Source organism: Mustela nivalis (assembly GCF_964662115.1).
Source record: "Mustela nivalis genome assembly, chromosome: 4".
In the NCBI taxonomy this organism is placed as follows: Eukaryota; Metazoa; Chordata; class Mammalia; order Carnivora; family Mustelidae; genus Mustela; species Mustela nivalis.
Genome location: NC_139023.1, coordinates 131,564,680 through 131,590,562, shown reverse-complemented (window position 1 = coordinate 131,590,562; position 25,883 = coordinate 131,564,680). Strand labels below are relative to the sequence as shown.

The 25,883-nt window shown below is 39.0% G+C and overlaps 1 protein-coding gene and 2 long non-coding RNA genes across 5 annotated transcripts in view; 1 reads left to right on the top strand and 2 right to left on the bottom strand.

Moving 5' to 3' along the window:
* Positions 1–8,529, bottom strand: part of LOC309863434 — a 40,845-nt gene extending 32,316 nt beyond the window's left edge. Inside the window, exon 1 of the long non-coding RNA XR_014311038.1 lies at positions 8,017–8,529. This is a non-coding gene — a long non-coding RNA (uncharacterized lncRNA). The remainder of the gene's footprint in view (positions 1–8,016) is intronic.
* Positions 1–25,883, top strand: part of MARCHF1 (membrane associated ring-CH-type finger 1) — a 315,570-nt gene that overhangs the window by 267,968 nt on the left and 21,719 nt on the right. The gene's annotated exons all lie outside the window — the stretch shown is intronic.
* Positions 228–3,331, bottom strand: LOC309863436. Its single transcript, XR_014311042.1, has 2 exons — positions 1,636–3,331; positions 228–1,433 (listed from the first exon to the last, which is right to left on the bottom strand). It is a non-coding gene; the product is annotated as an uncharacterized lncRNA (long non-coding RNA).

The following is a 25,883-nucleotide window of genomic DNA, read 5'->3' as shown; positions in this document are numbered from 1 at the left end:
AGCAGAATTAAGATAGGAAACACATCAACATCCTGAAAACTTTTCAGGAGTTCATAAAACATGTTAAAACAATTAGCCTTGCCTGGCATAGTTGAACAAAATTTATTTTATGCTTACCTTCTAAAGGGCTGTGTTCAGTGTACCAGGCAGCTGTTTGCCTATGAACACCTGATAGAGTAATTAATCTTTTTAATAGATTCATTGAAATATTTTTTTTGAAGACTTACCCAATAGTCCGGTTATTTTCATTTACCTCCTCTGACTAGTGTGATGATCTAGAACTTGAGCTCTGGAGTCAGTCTGCCAGGGTTTGTGACCTTGATTGTGGTCATTGTAGCAAGTGACTAAATTTCTGCATACCCGTGTCTCCTCCTGTGCTAAGTGGAGATAACAAAAGCATGTACCCCTTTGTAAGGCTGTTCAGAGACCTGATGAAATAGTACATGTAAAGCATTTAGCAGTGTCTCTGGAACATGATGAGAAGACAGGTTAACTATCTCTATATGTAAATTTTAAATGACTTTAATTTCAACTTCTCAGTATTTTTTAATGGTCCCAGAATTTTCAAGTTAAAAGTATCTTTTGAGATGACAACTGGTCTCTGAAGTTGTATAAAGTGATAGACCTCTCCTCTTTTTTTAATGCGATTTTATTTGGAATTCAAAAATATAAAAGAGGTAAAAGGATACTTAGTGCCCCTGTCTCCCTTAGACCACTCTTCCTTGGGACATCCCTAGACCAATTTGTGCAACTGTATGCCTCACCCGGGGAGACAGAAGATGCGGGCCATGATTATTTTGTGTGCAGATTAATCCCTAAGTTTGGTCTCTTTTAACCTGAGTCTACCCATTACGGGTGTTTGGAAATATCTTCCTGATGATCAGGACTTGGATCACGGACCTTCCTCAGGAGTTGTGTGGCTGAGTCAGAAAGACCGAGGATCATGTCAGCCAGCCCTTCTTAGCCAGACCACCTCACAGAAGAGATAATGATCTAGGCTGTGGGATCATCCCTCTCTCTTTCTCTCCCTCTGCCCCTCCCCCAACTCATGCTATACATACATACATACGTACATACATACATACGTACATACATATGTACATACAACGAGACACCCCAAACAAAGTCATGACAAAATAACAAGTCTTGCTCTTTATGGGCCAACATTTGTCTCCTTCATAAAACATTTAGATTTTGGGGAAAATTAGAGGATGTCAGGCTTAAAACTTGTAACATACAACCCAAGTGATACCTAAAGACTTCCATTGGGAGAGAAAGTGCGTGTCTTAAGGATTCTTCAGGAAACTGCCATAGGATTCATATCAGAAATTGACAAAGAAAGTTTAATTGGTTAAATTTCATATTTATATTTCAAGTTCCCATCAATTTAGAAGCCAAGAAAGCATAGAGTTTAAGAAATCCCTTAGAATTACCTAATAAGGGGCGCCTGGGTGGCTCAGTGGGTTAAGCCGCTGCCTTCGGCTCAGGTCATGATCTCGGGGTCCTGGGATCGAGTCCCGCATCGGGCTCTCTGCTCGGAAGGGAGCCTGCTTCCTCCTCTCTCTCTCTGTCTGCCTCTCTTCCTACTTGTGATCTCTGTCAAATAAATAAATAAAATCTTAAAAAAAAAATTACCTAATAAAAAGCATTTAGTGATCTACTTGGAAAAGCAAGTCGAGCAAATATTTCAGAAACTAAAATAAAAGGGCAAAAAATGAGTAAAGAAATTTTTTAAAGGTCTTAATAAAAGTAGTCTAGAATTCAGTTAAGAAAATTCTCAGATTAAAAAAAAAAAATGGGGCACGTGGGTGGCTCACTGGGTTAAAGCCTCTGCCTTTGGCTCGGGTCATGATCCCAGGGTCCTGGGATCGAGCCCCACATCAGGCTCTCTGCTTGGCAGGGAGCCTGCTTCCCCCTCTCTCTCTGCCTGCTTGTGATCTCTGTCTGTCAAATAAAATTTTAAAAAAAGAAAAGAAAAGAAAAAGAGAACTCCCAGATATTTAGAGTAAAGAACAAAGCAGAGAAAATTATCAAAGAAGTAATATAGGAGGCTTCTGAAAAATGAAGGGCATGATTATCTGGCACAAATGAATAAAGACTTAGCTAAAGGTAAAAATTGTAAGAATTCAGAATACAAAGAATAAATAATGGTAAATTCTGGAAGCTTTCAAAGGGCTTCTGATGAATTCCATTGTAATCAGAGTTATGGCAGTCTGCTCAACCACACATGCTTAGGAGACTACGCAGTAAGAATTTGAATATTCTAAAGAAATATTCAACCATAACCTGAGTACTAAACAGGTATACCTATAAAACATAAAAATAGAATAAAGGTTTTCAGGCAATGCAAAGACTAAAAGTTTACTTCCCATGCCCTCTTAGGAAACTTTTCAAGGGAGGGTTTCAGAAAAATAAGGGGCTTGATACAGGAAAAACTGGAGGATTGGAGAAGTACAAGAAAGCAACATAGCGGGGGTCGGGAGCAGAGGAGCCTCCAGGGCAAAGGCTGTGCACTAAACATTTCTAAACTATTTGGAAACAATCACCCCTGGGAAGGGTGAAGAAGGGGAGAGCAGGAGCGAAAAAAGAAAGAAAAAGAGAGAGAGAGAGACCAAGACAGTGACCAGCTCAGAATGGACAATAAAGTAGAAGTCTCAGGGTTAGAGGTCCCTGGGGGGAAAAAAAAATCAGCTTGATAGGATATCCGATTTGCTTGAGAAATAAAATTAAAAGGCTTTGCATAGATACAGTGAAAGATATAAAAAAATAAGGTAGGTACATCTTAAGCAAAGAGATGAAAGGACATTATCTTCAAAATGCAACAGAAATATATTGATTACTCAAGCTTTGTGGCCTTCTCTTACACTCTTACTAATTATTGAAGACACCAAATAGCTTTGGTTTATGTGGGTTATATCTATCAATATCTACCATATTAGAAACTGAAACTTAGAAATATTCACATATGTACTTATGAAATCATTTAAAAGTAACAAGAAACATTTGCATGTTAAGGTAAATCTATTTGTATGAAAAATTATATTTTTCCAAATCACAAAAATATTTAATGAGAAGAGTTACATTGGTTTACATTTCACTGATCTCTTACATGCCTGGCCTAATAGAAGACAACTGAAATCCCATATCTGCTTCTGCCTTCTGTCTTTTGATCGTACATGACACACCCTCTGGAATATCTCACCATTCACAAATCTTTAAGAATTATTATTAAATAACTTTGACACCTGAAAGGGTCCCTCAAAAGGGTCCCCAGACGACACTTTGAAAAACACTCCTCTAGACTCATACTTGACTTCTTTTTTTGTTTTGTTTTTTTTGTTGTTGTTGTTTTTTATAAACATATATTTTTATCCCCAGGGGTACAGGTCTGTGAATCGCCAGGTTTACACACTTCACAGCACTCACCAAAGCATATACCCTCCCCAATGTCCATAACCCCACCCCCTTCTTCCAACCCCCCTCCCCCCCAGCAACCCTCAGTTTGTTTTGTGAGATTAAGAGTCACTTATGGTTTGTCTCCCTTCCAATCCCATCTTGTTTCATTGATTCTTCTCCTACCCACTTAAGCCCCCATGTTGCATCACCACTTCCTCATATCAGGGAGATCATATGATAGTTGTCTTTCTCCGCTTGACTTATTTCACTAAGCATGATACGCTCTAGTTCCATCCACATTGTCGCAAATGGCAAGATTTCACTTCTTTTGATGGCTGCATAGTATTCCATTGTGTATATATACCACATCTTCTTGATCCATTCATCTGTTGATGGACATCTCGGTTCTTTCCATAGTTTGGCTATTGTGGACATTGCTGCTATAAACATTTGGGTGCACGTGCCCCTTCAGATCACTACGTTTGTATCTTTAGAGTAAATACCCAGTAGTGCAATTGCTGGGTCATAGGGCAGTTCTATTTTCAACATTTTGAGGAACCTCCATGCTGTTTTCCAGAGTGGTTGCACCAGCTTGCATTCCCACCAACAGTGTAGGAGGGTTCCCCTTTCTCCGCATCCTCGCCAGCATCTGTCATTTCCTGACTTGTTGATTTTAGCCATTCGGACTGGTGTGAGGTGATATCTCATTGTGGTTTTGATTTGTCATACTTGACTTCTTAATGAATACCATTTTACATAGATATACTATAATTTCTTATGTGATATAACCAAAATAGCCATACAGTTACCCTGGGAGTATGAATGTGAGGGAGGAGTTCCCTGGCCAGCATTAAATCAACAATGATATTAACAAATATCAATGAGTTGTCAATAGCAGCACATTACATAAAATAGATTACATAATAGAAGCATATCACATAAAATGTTGGAGGTAAACATCAGAAGCATCACCCAGTGTATTTTAAATGACTGTCTCTAGATGATGGTATAGAAGGCTGCAGCAGGGGAGACCAGGAGGCTGTCATAAAATGAAATTCTACATATTCTTTAAAATGAACATTTCCTGTAGATTTATTTAAATAAATCTGAAAATATGAATCAAGTTTTGATGATTCACTAGGCCTCCGGTGAGGCATGAGATTTTTTTTTTCTTCACAAACTCCCAGGTGATGCCAGTTAGAACCATGCCTCCTGCAGCATTTACTCACATAAGGAGAAAATTGTTCCCAGCTCAGAACTTTAAATCATTCTGACGGTATCAGAAAGAAAGCCTCCAGTAGGTACTAGATTGTCTTTTATATCTCTTCCATATTTTCCAAACTCTGTGAAATATAGTCTTGGAACTTTAATCAGGGAACAGTATCTAACTAACATTTAAAAGGAAATTGTGGGCAAACTGGTAAAATCCTAATAAAGTCTGAAGCTGAGTTAAAATTAATGTACATAATGTTGGTTTCTTTGTTTGACAAACATCATGGTAATATAAGATGTGAACATTAGGGGAAACTATAAATCTGTAATTATTCCAAAGTTAAAAGTTTGTTTTAAAATGTTAAATAAAGACTAAATAACAAAGAGGTAAAAGCCAAAATACTCTGATTAGACCACTGAGAAAAGGAATAAAAGGGGGACCCAGAATCCTTCCTGTTCTTCATTCCCCTTTAACCTCTGATAGTTCCTGAAACTCTAATAAATCTTTGGCCTCTACAGAAGAAAGATTGGAAACCACCAAATCTAACATTTTGTTTTACAAGGAAAAAAACACAAGACCCAAAGATTATTAGGCATCTTATTCAAAAATACACATCTGTGTAAAATAGGGACCAGAATGGAAGATTTCCTTCTGTGTCATATTTGTTGCTTTTCACCAAATGCAGGTTTTATTTAGATGTGTCTACTGTCTTCTCTAAAAGAGAGGTTTTCTTCAATGTGACCACAAGATAGACTCACATCTGTCAGTCAAATAGCCTCCATGTAAGACTGACCTATGTGTGATCACACAAGTAAATCAAAGGCCAGATGGCCCACTTGTTATGAGAACTGAAGTCGTTGGAGAAAGAGGAGTTCTGTCTTCTTGGACAAAATTCCTGCTGTCCTGTGATCTTTTAAGTGTTTGCATGGAAGGTGTGCAGATTACCGTGTCAGCTGGTTAAAAGGTTAAAGGACTTGGCTTAAGAAGGCAAGTTATGGCTTCGTACTGCTTGGATTTTGATATTCTTATCTTTCTCATGATGATGGTGATGATGATGACGATGTTGTTCAGTTAGCCAACATATGGTACAGCATTCGTTTTTGATGTAGTGTTCAATGATTCACTAGTTGCCTATAACATCCAGTGCTCATCACCACACGTGCCCTCCTTAATACCCATTACCCAGTTACCCCGTCCCCGCACTGCCATCCCTTCCACAACCCTCAGTTTGTTTCCCGGAGTCCAGAGTCTCTCGTGGTTTGTCTCCCTCTCTGATTTCTTTCCATTCAGTTTTCCCTTGCTTCCCCTGTGATCCTCTGCACTATTCCTTATGTTCCCCATCCGACTGAGATCGTATGATAATTGTCTTTCTTTACTTGACTTATTTCACTTAGCATAATCCCCTCCAGCTCCATCCATGTTGATGCAAATGGTGGGTTCATCCTTTCTGATGGCTGAGTAATATTCTATTGTATGTATGGACCACATCTTCTTTATCCATCCATCTGTTGATATTCTTATCTTGACTGAAAAAGTCTAATGTTTACAGTTGAATCAGAAGCTGTCCATGACTGTGTCTTTGGCACACTGCCCAAATAATATGTTCAACTTGCTACCTGGAATCTAGTCAGTGAGCCATGGCTGACGCTATTCTTATACATTTGTCACTTCTAGAGATTTGCGCAAAAAGCAATGTGTTTGTGCATCTTTTGGCATCCTTATTCATTAGTTTGGAATGTTGGATTTTGCCTCCCAGGGACACAGAGCCTCACGAGTAACCTTGGACTTTAATGTAGCTGATGGCTTATCTGTTAAGTTTCCTGTCTGTTACCCTGGAGAAAGAAAATACGTGCCATTTGGACAAGACCTTTGTTTGTTCTTAGCCTTCATGCTCAGTGGCACACTGTGCTTGGCCTTGCATATGTTTGGGCTGTCCCTGTCTTACCCATTCATACTATCCAAGCTCATGGTAGCTGGGGCTGGTGTTTCTCAGCTTAATTATTACAGAGGCAACTCCTCTGCTCCTAATACATGTCTCTTGGGTCCCAAATCCCTTCCATGATCTTAGAGGCAGAACACACAAAAGGAAAGAGCAGCCCAGCCACACAGCCTGTCTTCTTCACTCATGGCCCATCTCTAGTATCAGATGAATGAGACTCTACTGAACATGAAATCCAAACTGCAGTTGAAGTCAAAGAAAAGCATAGCTCTGCTTACCTCTAAACAAAAACTCATTTATGAAAGGAAAATCCAAACTCCTTCTTCAAAATCACCTTATGCTGATTTTTTAGAAGCAGAGTATCCAAATTGTGTCATTAGAACAGTGCCACAAAGTGGTGCTTGCTGGGGGGGAAGGAAACAAGCTTGTTCAATAGCGTAGGTTTTTAAAAGAGGCTTTGTGTTAGAGGCTTGATGATTTACAGATAAATCTCTCCTCAGTCTGCCAAGATAATTGGACTAAAGGGCACGTATGTTAGCAGGTTTTGTTTTCTATTAGCTAATAACTAACTTTGTTGCAGTTATCTGTATTTTGCTCTTTATTTAAGACTATGCAATATGGCAGGTGATATCCCCCCTTCTGGAGAAGCTCTGTGGGAGACTGCTGCGGAAATCAAAAGAAACAGGACAAGAGACATTTTTTTTTTTTTTTTCCTTAGCAGAATAGACTTACAGAGAACATGCAGGAACTCCTGGACTTCTGTTGGGGGCGGGGTGGTCTAGAGGAGACAGGGCAGACTATTGAATAGAAAGAACCCTTGCACGTGCTGCTTTTTTCCTGCTTTTCTGACTGAATGTCTTGCCCACCTAGATTTTTCATCTACTTTTTAACAAGGTTCATGATAAAAGTGAGAACTAGTATTTCATAGGTCAGGTAACACTGCCTTAGGTAGTAGATTAGTTTTCTTTTAACATAATTTGGTAGATGGTTTGCAATCCTGAAATGCCAGGTCCTGAATTGCCATGGATTTCTTGATGCAACCAGCCCATGTTGTCAAGGCAACCCACTTCATGTTTTCTCTCCTCTAGAAAACCATTTCCAGTGTTGCAAACCTTAAATCATAATCATCTTTTATAATACACAGGGTCAAACACATCCCCTGTATGCACAAAGCTATTACTTTTTAGAAGATATCACATCATTACAGTCAAAGAATTTGACTTGAGGGATAATGTGTGTATTAAAGCATTAAAGTTAAAATAATCTCATAGCATTTGTGTCCTCTCTGCATTTCCAGGACATGTGAGGTTTTTTGCTACAAGCAGTTAGATTTTTGAAGCTCTACTAACAATGTTGACATATTTTGACTAATTTCTATGTAAATTGGTTGCAATCAACAGCTTTTTCATGGTTTGTGAAATTAAATCACTTAAAAGACAAAGTATTTTCTGATGTTAGTATCACCCACCTGTTGTATATTTTCTCCCTTGTTGAGTCAAGGCCCAGTTTTGAAAGTTCTTCCACGTGATTGGGATAACTCCACAACACTCTGAGAAACTAAGCCAGCATCACACAGGAACTCAGAAACTGACCTCATGAGGGAAACTGTCCCCCCAGAGATCTGAGCTGTTTGGTTGGTTTAAAAGAAAATCCCAATGAAAGGACAGTAAGGATCATTTTACTCCCTTTACTAGTTCACTATTAACAAGAAAATTGGATTCTTTCTGAGGTTTAAAATCTAAATACTTCATTTTTAACCCAATCTTGGCAATACAACTCACAGGCTACGTTTAACTTACACAGTGATTGGAAGTAATTCTTAAACACTCAGTACTTGTTGGTCTGGGTTTCTAGTTAGTTTTTCAAACATTTATAAGACTTCCTGCTCCTTACATTTTTGTTCAAAAGTCTATTGCATAAAAGGTAGCCGTGTTTCATTTCATGATTCCCAAAGGTTTCAGAACACAAATATATGGCTTTAAATGAAGTTTCTTTATGGGCTTTAATGGCTCAGAGCATTTTCATGTTGCACATTTAATAGATAAAACATACCTCCGCTCCTTTCAGCTGCCATTCTATTTCAATAAACTGAAGAATTTTATCCATATAAAATAGTACAAATTATCATAGCCACTGTTGAAGAATTGACTTTATTTTCTTTCCATTATTGTGATTTGACAGATGAGGCATTCAAACGTCAATCTACAAAGCCTTTTAGGTTACTTAGCTCAGCCCTCTTCTGTTCTACCCCTCAGAAATTATTAGCACTCCGTCACAATGCACAAAGGATTTGAGCCTGCTTATAGAAATATGTGCCAAAAAAGAAAGCCAACGGTTAAGGAGGTTGTAGGAAAAAGAAGTGAGTGAAGTAAAATCAGAAGGCAAACATAAAGAAGATGCAAACCATAGGTCCTATATGCTAATTAAATGGGAAGAGTCATTTGTTTCCAAAAGGATTAGCAGCCAAAGCAGAGAGAGAAATGTTGTAAATTAAATAATTTATAGTATATAAATATAAATATTTTAACAAATACATAGACTATCAGATTACTGAGGCTCTAGGGACATTTTTCCTCCTGGGTTACCATTAAGTAAATTTGATAAAGGTGCACATCATTTACAGTAATTATACCCTAAGATGCATTACATTAATGACCACAATAATCAGCCAGGATTTCCTGGTTGCTTACTGGTACCAGGAACTGTGCTACATGCTTTGCTGTACCCACCCTCATTTAACCCTCCCAAGAAACATGAAATAGGGGTTCTTTTTTTTTTCTTTAAGATTTTATTTGTTTATTTGACACACACACACAGAGAGAGAGAGAGAACACAAGCAGAGGGAGTGGCAGGCAGAGGGAGAGGAAGAAGCAGGCTTCCCACTGAGTGGGGAGTCCGGCATGTGGCTCGATCCTGGGACCCTGGGATCATGATCCAAGCCTAAGGCAGAAACTTAACTGACTGAGCTATCAAGGCACCCAAAATAGGTGTTCTTATCATAATGTCACAGGTGAGAAAACTGGGGCTTTGAGAGGATAAATCAACTAAAGTTTCCATTTTACCCAGTAAAGCTGGGATTCAGTTTTAAATCAATGTTATGCCCAAGTCAGGGGTTTTAAGCATTATCCTAGAGTACCTCTGTGGTTTGGAATAGGGAGTGATCACGTCTGCCTGGATTGTTAGGAAATGTTTCCCAGGTATGGAGGGAGCTGAAATTGGTAATGAGTGGTGACTAGATCTCACTGTGAGATACTAATAGTTGAGGACATTCTATGCAAGAAAACAGTACAGTTAAATGCACACAAGATGAATAATTCACACAAATTGAAAATAGCTGGCTTTGCCAGAAAGGATAACCATTGGTAAATTGCTCAACCTCTCATCCTCATCTACAGTGGAAATAATAACTGAATGTCCATCATAGAGAGGTTTTGAGAATTAAATTAACAATGTAAAGGTATTAATATTATTGTTAAGACGATATTAACTGAAGTTAAACAGAAAGTAAGTGCCAGGTTGGGAGGCCTGGGAGGTTCAGTCGGCTGAATCTCTGCCTCTTAGTTTCAGCTCAGGGTTGTGATCTTGGGGTTGTGGGATCCAGGCCCCTGTCCTGTAGGGCTCCTGACTCAGCAGGTGTCTTTTTCTCCCTCTGCCTCTCCCCCTGCACACACACACACACACACACACACTCTCTCTCTCTTTCTCTCTCTCTCAAATACATGAAAAAAAAAAAATCTTTAGAAAGCAAGTGCTAGGTTATATCAGATGCTTTGATAAAGAATTTCAACTTTATCCAGAAGGGCATTTCCCATGTAAGGGTATTATATAATGAATTAACATCTGTGTACTTTTGAAAGATCTCTCTGCAGCGATGTGTGAAGAATGAATTGCCCATGTGGGTGAGCCAGGCACAAGAGGCAAGCTAGAAGACAATATGGATTCAAGTAAAGCAGTACTGAGGGGATGGAGAGGGAGGAACTTGATAGGGTTTGGTTAGGGAGCTACTAGAGCTGACGCTATGAGATAAGGTGTAGGAAACAGTCTGTGATGTCTCTGAAGCTTTCTGCCTTGAGTGATTGGGTGAAGGGCTTCATGATTAACCAGGGAAGAGTATACATGCAGATGCGCAAATCTGGAGAAATAACATAAGAAATCCAGTCAGGACACATGAACTTGAGATGCCTGTGAACCAGCCACAAGTAAAAGAGTGAGTCTGAGAGAGGTTGAATCTGGGAAGAAGGGTGGGTGGACGTCATCGGGATGTCTCTGCTAGTAGAAGCCTCAGACTCAGATGAGTCAGTGAAGAGTGAGAAGGTGTGATGAGAACATGGATGATGACAGAGCCCCGGGGACCGAGATGTAGGGCAGGTGGTCAAGAGGAGCCGGCAGAGAATGCTGAACAGCAGCTGCCAGAAAGGGCCAAAAGACCAGTTAAGGATGACACTCTTGAGACCAAGGGCTTCACAGAAGTTGGAAGAATCAGGCAGTGTCAGATGCTGCCGACAACACTCAGAGTCAACCTACAGTTAGGAGGTGGTCATTCATTTGGGCAAAAGCCAAAAATTTCAGCCAAGTAACATTTTCAAAAGCTGTATTTCAGAGGGTTGAAGAATTTACAGAAGATGAAAAAGAGTTCACATTCAGAGAAAGGTAGAATATGCTTTCTAAAATGTTGCCCATGAAGCAGTAAGCAAGTCACCAGCTTTGGTGGAGCAGAGAAGCAAAGAAAAGTTGTTTTTCCACTGGAAATAAAAATATAAAATCAAAAATATAAGCATCCAATAGAAAAAATATATGGGAAAAAGCAGTACAAAAAGAAATACGAATGGTCCATAAACACACACACGCACATACACACACACACGCACACACACACACACGCACACACACACACACACACACACACTATTCCATCTTATATGCAATTCAAAATATGAACACTTGAACAGTCTAATATTAATTTTATCCTCTTAAATTGGCATTTAAAACATGCTCATAGTGAGATAATTTCCCCAGAGGGCAAATTTGACACATACCGGAAGTCTTAAATATGTCATACAATGTCTCCATCAAACATTATTTCTAAAAATTGGCCTTCATGAAGTAATCATGGATATGCACAACATTTTGCTACATGAATTCTTGGCACAGTATTAGCTATAACAGTGGACAAACAAATGTAAAACCTAAAACAATAATACTTCCAGAAGAAACCATAAGAAAAAAATCAGCAGGACTTTAGGATAGGTAGAAATATTTAGATACTCCACCCAAAACAATCAAAATTTCTAATAGTGAGCTGGTTCCAGAGACTTCAGTTGAGCGATGTGATAGCATATATGCAGCCATTAAAAATGAAATGCAGGGACATTCATGGTATATTGTTTCATTTTAAAAACTTTTCATTGAAGTATAATAGTGTAGTGTCTCTTCTTAATTTAAAAGAAAACTTTTTTAAATTCTTTAACTTAAATTCCAGTTAGTTTCATGCAGTGTAATATCAGTTTCAAGTGTACAATATAGTGATCCGACACTTCCATAAAATACCTGGTGCTCATCACAGCAAATGCCCTCCTCAATCCCCATCATCCATTTACTCTCTCCCCACCCACCTAACCTCGGGTAACCATCAGTTTGTTCTCCATAGTTGAGTCTATTTCTTGGTTTGTCTCTCTCTGGCTACCCCCCCCCCACCACTGCCCATTTGTTTTGTTTCTTAAATTTCACATATGAATGAAATTATATGGCATTTTTCTTTTTCCTGAGAGTAATATTCCTATATATATATATATATATATATATATATATATATATAATATTACTGAGCCATAAAAAAGAATGAAATCTTGCCATTTGCAATGATGTGTATGGAGCTAGAGTGTATCAAGCTAAGTGAAATAAGTCAGAAAAAGAAAAGTAAAATTTATTCAACAGTGTATTGAAGGTTCTAACAAGGGTAATAAAACAAGGAAAAAAAATTCAAATTGGAAACTGTATTTGTCCACAGGTGACATTTTTATTTATCTATGTAGAAAATCAAATGAAATCTCCAAAAACCTTTTAGACTACTAACTGAATTTAGCAAGATTACAGGGCAAAATATCAATATATAAAAATCAATTCTATTTCCATATAGTAATAACAAACTTTTAAATTAGATTGTTAAGGGGCACCTGGGTGGCTCAGTGGGTTAAGCCTCTGCCTTCGGCTCAGGTTATGATCCCAGGGTCCTGGGATCAAGCCTTGCATCGGGCTATCTGCTCATCAGGGAGCCTGCTTCCCCCCTCTCTCTCTGCCTGCCTCTCTGCCTACTTGTGATCTCTCTCTCTGTCAAATAAATAAATAAAATATTTTTAAAAAATAAAAAAGAATAAATTAGATTGTTAAAAACATCATTTACAATAGCACTAAAATTGTTAAATACTTAGGGATAGATCTGATAAAAGAAACACAATACCATACAATGAAACCAACAAAACACTACTGAGAGAAATTAAAGACCAACATAAATGGAGATATCTAGTTTACTCATGGATTGGGAGGCTCAGTATTGTGGTCAATTCTCCCTCACCCCTAATTGATTTATAGATTTAACACAATCCCAATTTAAAAATAATCCCAGCAGGCTTTTAAAAAATAAGCTGTCAAACTAAATATAAAATTCACATTGAAATGCAAAGAAAATAGGATAGCCAAATCAATTTTTTAAAAGGACAAAATTAGGGGCTGGGGTGGCTCAGTCGATTGAGCATCTGCCTTTGGCTCAGGTCATGGTTCCAGGGTCTTGGGATCTAACCACACATCGGGCTCCCTATTCAGCAGGAAGCCTGCTCCTTCTGCCATTCCCCTGCATATGCTCTCTTTCTCTTTCTAAAAATTAAAATAAAAAAAATTTAAAAAGGACATATTTGAAGGAATAACACTGCCTTATTTAAAGACATATTATAAAACAGCAGAAATATGTAGTCATATTCATCAAGACTGACAAATAAATCGATGGACTAGAATAGAGTCCAGAAACAGACCCACACACATATATTCAAATAATTGTTTAAAAAAATGCAAAAGCAATTCAATAAGGAAAGGATGACCTATTTAATAAATGTAAAAAAAAATTCTGGTCTACAACTCTATCTATATTTAAAAATAACTAAACTTTAACCTATAAATGTGAAACCTAAAACAGTAACACTTCTAGAAGAAGACACAGAGCAAACCTTTGGATTAGGCAAAGATATTTAGATATGACACAAAAAAATTCATAAATGAACAAATTGCTATCATGGACTTTATCAAAATTAAAAACAACTATTATTCAAAGTCATTGTTAAGACAATAAAATGTCAAGCCATATTTTGGGAAAAAATATTTCCAGATAATTTAGCTGATAAGGGACTTGTGTTTCACTTACATAAAGAACTCTGAAATCTCAACAGTAAAAAAATCAAACAACCCAACAAATTAAAATGGACAGGACATTTCAATAAACACTTCATCAAAAAAGTTACACAGATGGCAAATGAAAACATAAAAGATGTTCAACATCATTAGTCATTAGAGGAATGCAAATTAAAACCCCCAGTGATGTCACCATACACCTCTTAGAATGGTTGAAGTTAAACAGGCTGGTCATACCAAAAGTTGGGAAGGCTGTGAAGGAACTTGAACCCTCACTCACTGCTGGCGGAAGTATAAAATGATATAACCACTTTGGATAGAAGTCTGGCAGCATTTTAAATAATTAAACATATACCTACAATATAATCTAGCAATTTCACCCCCAGGTATTTATCTGGTAGAAATAAAAATGTATGTTTTTACAAAGACTTGAACATTCAGTAGTCCCAAAACTGGATACAGCACAGATGTTCATCAAGTGAACAAATAAACGAATTGTAGTATAGCATACAATAGAACACTATCAGCAATAAAAGGAATGACTATTGATACATGATACAATAGGTGTGAATCTCAAAGCAATTACTCAAAATAGCATAACTCAAAAATAGTTATGCCGGGGCACCTAGTGGCTCAGTCACTAAGCATCTGCCTTCAGCTCAGTTCATGATCCCAGGGTCCTGGGGTCGAGCCCCACATCAGGCTCCCTGCTTGGCAGGGAAGCATGCCTTTCCCTTTCCCACTACCCCTGCTTGTGTACCCTCTCTCGATGTCTCTCTCTGTGTCAAATAAATAAATAAATAATCTAAAAAAAATAATAAGCTGAATGAAAAAGGCCAGACAAAAAAGATCACATATTATTATAATTACATTTATATAAAACTCTAGAAAATGCATATAATCTATGACAAAATGACAAAAATGCCTATCACTGGTTGCCTGGAGAAGGTGCAGGAGAAGAGTTGGGTGGTAGAAATTACAAAAGGATAAGAGGAAACTTTGAGGAATGACAGCTATAGTCATATTTTTGTTTATGTTCATAATCCTCATATATTCACATCACCTGTGGTGATAGTCCCACACATGTGTAATATATGTCAAAAATTACCAGATTTTACACTTTAAATATGTGCAGTATACATGTCCATTATATCTCGAAGTCTCTTTTTAAAATTGTGTAAACAAAGCAGTGTTGGGGTTTGGTGGCTCACAGTCGTTTAATTCTTGCTTCTCCCAACTAATTATAGGGTAGAAGCCTTCCCATTACCACTCCACTAGATGTCCAAGGCTGACCACCGCCCTTCCTCTATGTGCATATATTCTGGAACACTGTCAAAGGGAATGTCTGCATCTGCTTTGCAGATGGGAGAAAATGCAGAGAAATGCTGTGGCACAGGAGGGGACACTCCTTTTTGGTAGCCAGTGTGTGAAACAATGGATGGAGGTAAAATCCTGTCCTCCTGGGCTCCACCGATGGGACAGATAATAGGCTAGAGCACAAGTGCAGACAGTCAGAGGTTTTTAAGTTAAAGATGGATGGTCTTAGAGAGGTTACTCAGACCCTGCATGGATTCCATCTCAGCAATGTCTCCCAGAGTTGTCCTCTGTTAGACATATTCTCTAAGTTCCCCCGGAGAGTGAGACCTCTCTGCCCACTAGAACAGCGTGTACATGATACCTGTTGTCATCAGGCTCCCAGCCTGGGTATGTTTTTCCTCCTCCCTCGATCCTTTGACCTCTTCTTAGCACAGAGGAAACCTGCCTTCATACTTTCCTGACTATCAATCCACCTCCGTTCTGCTGGGGCTTCCAAGAAATAAAGATATATATTAATTAAATCTCCATTTTAAAATGGTCTGAATGTTTACATACTCCTATATTTCACATGCACATAAAGAAGAAAAGATTATAGAGACACATTGAAGATGAGATTACCAGTGATTTTGATTTACTTTTCTGGGTTTTACCTATTTTCTATAATGAACATGCAATTAATAAAAGCAATGAGTTACTGTAAAGAAAGAACTGGGAGAAACATGCAAGCAAGTGCTCATGTGGAAGCGAAGGTGGCTACATATTTATAGACAGAGAAATTAAAAATAAATGAAAAGATACAATCGAAGGGTCCGGAGTCATGGGGAATGACTAATTTGGACAGCAGAGGGACATTTTGTCCTCTTCAATAAGAGGGAAGGAAGTAAAAAGGGTGTGATGCAGTTATAAATACGGTTTTGGTCTAAATACAGGAAGTTAAGGGAGTTTACACTTGAGAGTATCAATGTTCTCCAAAGTAGAAGCTATATTTAAGAAGACCTACTGTTGGGGTGCCTGGGTGGCTCAGTCGTTAAGCGTCTGCTTTCAGCTCAGTCAGGTCACGATCCCAGGGTCCTCGGATTGAGCCCCGTGTCGGGCTCCCTGCACCATGGGAAGCCTGCTTCTCCTTCTCCCATTCCCTCTGCTTGTGTTCCCTCTCTTGCTTTGTCTCTCTCTGTCAAATGAATAAAATATTTAAAAAATAATAATAGTAAGACCCATTGTTAAGACATCAGTTCTTTCCCTCTCCTGGAGGGAAAAACTAGTAGCAGAAACTACTAGTCAGTCACCCTCTCTCCAGTTTATCCTCCATGCAGCTATGAGAACAGCCTTTAAAAACCCTGGTAAGCCTTTAGCCTTCAACCCTAAACTCCTTTCTTTCTCCTTGGAGATTGCTTAAACTTGGACCATACCTCAAATCTATGGCCTGGGACAATCCAATTTTTTTTTAATTAATTTATTTATCTTTTTATTAGGTTCAATTAGCCAATATACAGTACATCATTAGTTTTTGATGTAGTGTTCAGTGATTGATTAATTACCTATAGCACCCAGTGCTCATCACGTCACGTGCCCTCCTTAATGCCCATCCACATCTTGAACCTGCTTTCTGCAAACACCTGTAACATCTTTTCTGTTTCTACACCCTCTGTCCATCCAGGCTGTCCCACCTCTGTTTGTGTGAATCAAAGATCAGTCACTTAGTGGATTTTGTCCCTGATTCACTTAGTTCACCATCTGGGGAGTCCAGCAGCAGGACAGCAATCCTATCATGGAGTCGGAGGCATCCACTTCCTCTCAGCGACCCCCCAACACACTCAAGCCCTCCTTCCCCCCATTTCCTCAGAAGGACAGACAAGCTCTCTGCCGTCTCACTCAAAGGTATCAGCCCACACTTGCATCCCCGTGGTCTTGGTTTTCACTCCAACCAGGCACAATTTCTTTTGAACAAATTCCATGGAGGACATCTGGGAAGAACATGTTCTACTTGTCCCCATCCATTAATCCGTGTCGATCTTGGGCTCCAAACTCCCTGCTTTGGGTCGATACCCAAGGCTCTTCATCCCCAGTCCTGCCTCTCGCCCTTTCACCTCTTGTTCCTGCTCTGACTCTTTGCAGTTTCCTCAGATGAATCTTTATCCCACAGAACCCTGTAAATTTTCACATAACCCGGAGTTCACCTTCCCCTCTTTCCCGTTTGTCATGCTCGGCTCAAGTGTCGGAAGCATTTTATGATCTTTAATAGAAAGGGGATGTTTAATAAGGGGGAGAGAATGTTTAAGGAGGAATTATTCAACATCCCTGCTCCATTTTCAATGTAGGATAACTGACCTTCGCCTCTTGCTTTTTATGAGAACAAATTAGTAGAATACTATTAGATCGGCTTACTATTTGATTTCTATCCCTTTGCAGGGATTCAGTGCCATTATTGAAATTGACAACTGAATCTGCTGTGGAAAAAGGTGTGTTATCAGAATTTTAATGACTGGGAATGAAGGACATGGAGAAAGAAACAAGGCCAACCCATTTTTATTAGACTTCTAAAGAGATAGCTAGGGGTAGGGAGGGGGGGAATGAGAGGTTATTAAATAAGAACTTTTATAAGAATTCCTCTCGTGTTCACTTTTCACTCTAAAATTCTAGGAAGAAAAATGGAATCTGTTCTAGAATGCGAACAAGTATCACTTGTGTCTCAAGAACTTCCACACAGAGAGCAACCAGACATAAGGGATCCTTATTCAAAATAGATTTCTTGGCAAGGGGTCCCAGAGGTCCTGAATAATTTGTTTTTGGTGTCCTCTAAACTGACATAAAATGCTTGGCTACCCAAACTTTCCTTGATTGAAAGCAACTTCTTAAATGGAAGAACACGAGATTTAGGGATGGCAGGATGGGACACAGTTGCCTTCCTATATGACAAAATATGGGAACACAGTTGAACATTCCCATGTAAACAGTAATGAGCTTTACACATTGTCTCCCACCCCCAGTCGGCTGAGAATCAGCATTTGAGAGTTGGAATCCCTTCTAAGTGCTGCAAATGAGGAAACTGGCCAGTTGCGGTTTTCCAAACATGTCACATCCTCTAACCCTAAGTTTCATTTCTAGCCTGTGGAGATTAATTATATGCACTTCCCGCCCTTCCCTGGTACTGTGCTTCCTTATTTTGTAAGAACTGTATATGTTACTATTAAATCAGTTAAAGAGAGGGCAGTTTAAAGCAAGAGCTCTTAATCTGGAAGGTGTCTCAGACCTCTCTGAGAATTCAATGAAAAGTATGAACCTCTCACCAGAAAAAGTAAATACAACATTTTACATCAATTTAAGAAAATTTATATACCCCTAGAAACCCCAAAGAACTCCATTATTTAATAAAAAGGCTTCAGTTTTAGGACGAAACTCTCAGCAAAAGCTCCATCTCTAAAATGTCAAAACAAGTTTAAGGGTAATGTATGGAAAAACGAATTGTGCTTGATGTCAAAGTACTGGTAAAACTGATTTTATTTGTATTATCCTTGTGTTATTATATCTAAAATAGGAATCAGTAGTTAGAGATTAAAGCTTCATTGTCTGCCATTTAAACTGGAGTAGAATATATATTTATTTATCAGATTGATTTCAAAAGTTTATGTGAGAGTAAAACACCACCATGACCAAGAAAAACTCAACCCAATCACATTATATACAGTGTTCAGACGTGACCCTACTGTTAAAGCAGCATAGAAGTAGGGTCCTAAGAATAAGTATTGACAAGGAGCTGTCAGTAGAATTGACATTGTACATAGAGACTCTGTGGAAAAAACTCTTTTTCTTTACTGCCACCCTAAGGACTATTTTAGAGAGATAACTACATACACTCTCTCTCCCTCTCTCTCATTCTCTCTCTCTTTCTCTCTCTCTCTCTCTCTCTCTCTCACACACACACACACACACGCACGAAGACAGTTGGGAGAAAGATAGAAGCATTCATGAAATCACAATCATACAGTGCCCGTTCTAATACATAAACTCCACAATTATGACACTAATGTAAACTTCACAAAAGCAGGGATTTGGGTTATCTTGTTCACACCTAGAAAATATCTGATACATTATGATGTTCCTGATTGAAAAGATCCACTACTAAATAGAGCTTGGAAAACAAATAAACTACATATAACTTACTGTATTACTCTGGGCAGATCAACTCAGTTCTCTGGGCCTCAGTGTCTCCATGTAGAAAATGAGGGGTTAAAGCTGAGTCTTCTTAAAAGTCTTCTAACATTCCCTATCTCTATGGTTCTGCTTCGTGCACAGGTACATTCTCCTAAACTGCAAGGCTATGATCATCCTAGCTACAAAGAGGGAGCAGTGGCCTATGTAGACCCACGTGAGCTATGGATAGTCACTGAGGAGGAAAGAAGGGAGACACAAAAGAAATAAACATGAGAAATGCATATTTTGGGGGAGTGTTTATTTCCTCTGAGGAAGAACCTCATAGATGGCAGTGGCAATTCAATGAGTCTTAGGCTAGGTCTTAAAAGTGTAGAAAAGAATTAGGCTTTTTTAGGGAATGTGTTCCAGTTATTCCCTGTGTTTTCTGTATGAAGTCATAGCCCATAATGAACACTCCCCACTGACCCAGCACCATAGATCTTCTGTCAGCTCAGCGTGCTTGGGAGCGGTAATATACTGGTATCTCTTCCACGGTGTATGATAGGATATTTTTCACCATGAACTTCAAGAGGAAACAGACAACTGAGTATTGGTGGAATAACTTTAAATAAATTTTAAGTGGATCTATTAAGTCTGTAAGGAATTTGTCTTCTTATGTGACCATAATAATCAACCCAGATTTAGGTGAGTTATTTGGGGGTGAGGGGAGGGGGGGTAATAGCGAGGTGGAAATATTTTCACTCTTGTGAAAGGATACTAGGAACTACAGTTTCTCTCTAAAGTGTTTTCCTAAATTTTTCTTTCCTCAGAGAAGTAATCCTCAAACTTCAGCATACAGAAAAATCAGTTGGAGTGATTATTAAAGAATGCAGATTCCTAATCTCCCCCCCCCATATGGATCTGGGACAGAGCCTCAGAATTTGCCATTTTAACTGTTACCATATCAACTCCAATGCCCATGTATGAGAGAAGTACCACCTCTCCCCTCTAGACAGACTTAACTTGTCCGTTTCTTCCTTCCTTCCTTCCTTCCTTCCTTCCTTCCTTCCTTCCTTCCTTCCTTCCTTCCTTCCTTCCTTTTCTTTCTTTCTTTCTTTCTTTCTTTCTTTCTTTCTTTCTTTCTTTCTTTCTTTCTTTCTTTCTTTCTTTCTTTCTTTCTTTCTTTCTTTTTTGGTCCTGCCCAAGTCATCTTCTTATGTGATATCATTGCACCCTCTAGTGGACGATTTTACTCAACAGCAATTCTTTTTTTCCTCTGAAACTACAAATATCTTGCTCGAAACTTAAAGGAAACCTCATCTCTCGTGAACTCCTTGAGAGGAAACAATGAGAGATCAGGAAAGGGTTTATAAGAAAAAAAAAGTTTCATATAAAATCAAATTCCTGTATATGTAGATATACATTTAATATATAATATACATTCTATGAAAAGAGAACACTGTAATCCTGATAAGTTTGAATGTAATACACCTAATATCCTTTATACAAATATTTAAATGACTTTGGATTTACTGGCCACATTTTTTAGTCTACTTATACCTGTAATATTGATATTCTCACATACCAGTTTTCATACCAACACATCAGTACAGTAACTTGGGTCTCCTAGATTGTTCCCTCTGAGCATCTTTTAGTACTCAGTGGCCCTTGAGACTCCTTGAGTCACCCCTAAGAGCCACAGCTCTTGAAGATTCAGACACAGGATGTCTGTTTTTTACCTTATGGCTTCTGTCTCTAAAAAACTTTGGTTACTGATGCTAATACTTCAAGGGTCACAAATTCAGTTGCCCACAGGCAGCAAGCCCGTAATATAAATGAGTCAAGTAAGAGGGCTGCAAACCAATCAGAGTGGTGGGGATGAAGGCAAACTGAGTTTGTTATGTTTCAAGGAATTCAAAAATTAGTAATATTTTTGAGACTACGATGGGCCTAAGAGCCATATGGAGCTTTGTTTCATAAACCAGTTAGGGACCCCTGGCTTACTCGAGGGTTAATAGTTAATGATAACTATGTATGGATGTTTTTTTCTATAATTCTAACAAATACCCTATATAAGAGATGATATCATCATCCCAATTCTACCCATGAGAAAACTGGAGCTTAAGGAGATAGGTCACTTGCCCCACATCAGACAGCGGAGACTTCCTGCCCATGGCTCTGATCCAGGTGGACCTGACCCCAGAGTCTGTCTCAGAACAGACTCGGAAACTTCATTCCAGAGCCTTTCTGGGCACGTGGCTTCTTGCCTGGTTGACCTGACTGGCATGTGTGCTCCTCACCTCCCACTCGAATCCCCCTGCTCCTACCCCAACTCTCCCTGTTCCTCCTGCTTCTTTACAACATCTGTGTTCGCCTGGCCTCTGATGCTACTAGTGTCTTTGCATTTGTATAGTTTCCCATCTGGTAATTTACACTTCTGTTGGCATCAGCATGATTATTATTAATTTATTACTCACATTGTAAACTACTGTGACACTCATATTGATAGTTTATTTTTACTATTATTGCTTTAAATAAGTGCACCTTCTAGAGCTTTATAAAGATATTTCAGTGATGCTTAGATTTTTTTTTTGTGATAACTTGGATTTGCCCTGATAGAACACCTCTACTACTTTTCTACTTAACCAGGCTGTTTTCAAGTACTATTGTAAATGCTGTAAAGTCATACCAACTCTTCTCAGTAAAGTACTATTGTATCAGTCAGCCTCAAAAAAAAAAAAAAAGAAATGTTTGTTTTTGAAAAGCAAATGTTAAGAGCCATCGTGTGTAGAAACCCAAGTTAATCACGTTTTGAGGAGAATAAGCTATTTCTTTCACTTATCAATTCTCATGTTACCAAGAAGGTAATTTCCTGGATTGTGCAATCATGAAGCTAGAATAGCAGCCCAGGGTCATGTTTCTGGATGTTTCCTATCAGGCTGGCTCTCGTGTTCTCCTTTACTCAGGAAAGACATAATTATAATCCACACACCCACATTAATGCTTTCCATTTAGCTGGAATGTTTCTCTTCAGCCTTTTATGAAAACCGTCTTCCAGAACAGTATTTTTTTGGGAAGTCTTAACATAACATTTTGAATTGAATTTTCAAACAAAAAGAATGAAAACTAACCAGGCATATATCGCAACGTGTGATGTATTTTTTTTCAATCCTAACAGAAAAGAAGCTATCATTGTGCAGCCTTTTGAATGATTCTACTTAGTTTATGAAGAGTAAATTATCCACTTACCCTTCTTTGTACAAATAGTTAACAAAAACAGACTGCTTTTCCCGGCTATGAGATTCATCATTCAGAAATACAAACAAATCTATTTGTACTTGGAAAATAGATGGGGATGGGTGGTTTTGACTGCCTTAATTTTGTGTGAACAAATCCCCGCTCACCCATTCTTCACCCTTCGGTTATTTTATCAACATGATGCATTAATCTAGAAGGTAAAGACAATTGAGATTTAATTGAATATGACACTGCAAGTTCCAAGTTATGATAGTCACTAACATTTATTGAATTCTTATTAAGTACATGATACTGATCTGTACTTACATGTACTTAATTCACTTTAACTTGACCTTGTAAGGTAGGTATTATTCTTATCACGATTTACAGGAAAGGAAATAGAAGGACAGAATTAAAATAACTCACCCAAGATCATACAGCACTTAGCGGTAGAGTCAGAATTTGAACACAGAGCCCTCATTTTTTTTAACAAGTGCCCCTCAGATCTCAGACATAGTAAACTTTGAAACTGCATAGCTCATTCCTCAGTGCTGGATTCAGCCAGGCCTGGGTGTAGAGATTGGGAATTAGCTCCCCAGAGGTTTCTGTTAGACAGCCAAGTCTGACAACTACTTCTACTTATACAAGATTCCTAGAACTGAACATTTTTTTATTAAACTGAATAATTTTTATTGCCCTCCATGTTCAGGTAATGTCCATTATTCAGCAACTCTAAATCCCAAAGGAGACAAACTGAGTGGTAGTAAAATGTAGCCATTGATTCAGATTCCCAGGTGTTCCTCCTCTTTGTGGAAAAAATGTATAAACCATTTCTCACAGAGACTGCCAGTTACTTAGTATTATCTTTACCCAACCTGGGTATCCATGATTGTTTCCCCCAACTCTAAATCAGCATGTGCTCACATGATCCCAAGATGGTAGCTGTTAATCCTACACTTGCATTTCACTGGAGGTTTGGAAGGTTCATCTGGACACATGACCCACTCCTCACTCTTTGCGCTTGCATATTTTTGGGGATATAGGTCCTAAACCCTCTTGCAGTACAAGACCATTCCTCCTGTCCTGTTGTCAGGAGAAACAGAGAAGCTACATTCAACCAAAAACAGAGAATTCCCCTTCACATGGAACCATGCATGAAAGATGTTCAATCAGCTGTCTCCGAGGTGGACCCAAAGTGGAAGAGGGAACTGTGGGGGAGGGGGAGGATGATTTCAAGAGATTAGAGTAGTCACACAGGACGTTTACAGATATAGCACTTGAGGTTTGGGATCTTGGTAGGAAAACCAGGAGAGCCCCGGGCACGGTCATTTGTAATTCTCTTGAGGGACAAGTTTGAATCATGGATGCTTTCTGACTTGTGTCAGATAATGAGCACCCTAACTATCCACCCTCCACATCTCAGTCTGGTTGTCTCGTTTCCCATTGATAGTCTGTAGAAATAGCACGAAAAGAGGGACGCCTGGGTGGCTCAGTCGATTCGGCATCTGCCTCTGGCTCGGTCATGATCCCAGGGTCCTGGGACTGAGTGTCATATCAGGATCCTTGCTCATCAGGGAGCCTGCTTCTCCCTCTGCCCCTGCCACTCCCACTGCTTGTGCGCTCACGCTCTCTATCTCTCTGACAAATAAATAAATAAAGTGCTTAAAAAGATACATCACCTAAAGCCTGAAGAGGTCACAATTTTCTTTCAGGGTTTTTCAATCCATTTTTAAGAGAGAAATGGATTTACCAAGGAATATCTGTGAACTTGAGGATTCATTAAGGTCTCAAGAGTTATGCCTCATAAATGTAAAGAGTCTGTTGTTTGGTTCTCTCCCACGGTATTTGAATTATAACTAAGAAAATCAGATTTTAATATGTTCTCATGTGCCGTAACACTAATTTGGAAATTAAAATTAAAAATGAAATAGTTTTAAATAAATAAATAAAATATGAAAGAGTTTAGTGATTAATGAGCTAACATCAAATTATTTTATTCCAAACAAATTCACTGATTTTGAGATTGTTTATTCAACCTAAAATATTTGTATCACAGCCAGGTAACCAAACTGGTCTGCTGATCTCCCTTTCCTGGGTTACTAATTAGTTTATGACAGGGAGTGGCAAGTGCTCTTTCTAGCCTAGATGCCATTCAACTCTGCCCAGTGTCAGGAGACAGGTGCTTCTCAAGGTCCACCTTGCATCAGAATCACGTGAGCGTTGGTTGTAGGGTCCCGCCTTCAGAGTTTCTGATTCAGTAAGTCCCGTGCGGGCCCAAAACATTGCATTTCCAATGTTAAAAATCTCAACTCAGGCATATTAAAATATTTGAGAGTTTATCTGAACAAAACTAGTTTGAGTCAAGCAGTCCAGAACCAGAAAGTGTTGGGAGTGCTTTATCCAAGGGATCCAGGGGAGAGACGTACAGAGAAGGTGCAGGAGCCCAGAGAGGGAGTCGTCTGATTGGCGGTAGCTCATAGTCTAGTTGGCTGCTGGTGACTGGTTGTCCTTAGGTCTCCATTTCAGAGCCTTCCGGCATGTATAGGGTTAGATTTGGGTTGGCTTTGGCAGGTTACCGTGCCATTAGAGCCACCTCAGCCCGGTGGCCTCCTTCTTCAATTAATTTAACACTAACAAGACCCAAGCTGATGCTTCCGGTGAACACTTTTTAAGAACCCCTGCCTTGGGACACAGACCTTACTTACAGAGAACAGACTGATGGCTGCGGAAAGGAGGGCAGGCGGATCAGGAGTGCGGGATGTACGGGCTTTCAGTTATGGAATGACTAAGTCATCAGCATCAAAGGACACAATATAGTCAATGGCCTAATAATGGTGTATGGTGATAGATGGTAGCTACACTTGTGGTGAGCAGAGGGTATGTATAGACTTGTGAATCATTCACTATATTGTACACCTTGAACTAATGTAACATGTCAATTATTCTTCAAACAAACAAACAAAAAAAAAAAAAAAAAAAAAAAAAGGAGGGGCGCCTGGGTGGCTCAGTCAGTTAAGCCTCTGCCTTCAGCTCAGGTCAGGATCTCAGGGTCCTGGGATGGAGCCCCACATCCGGCTCCCTGCTGAACCAGGGAACCTGCTTCTCCCCCCTCTCTCACTTCCCCTGCTTGTGCTCTCTTGCTCTGTCAAATAAATAAAATCTTGGAGAAAAAAAAAAAGAACTACTGCCCCACACCAGTGGGTCCTCTAGAAACTTCACCAGTAAAGGAAGCTTCAGAACTTTGGCAGGGTT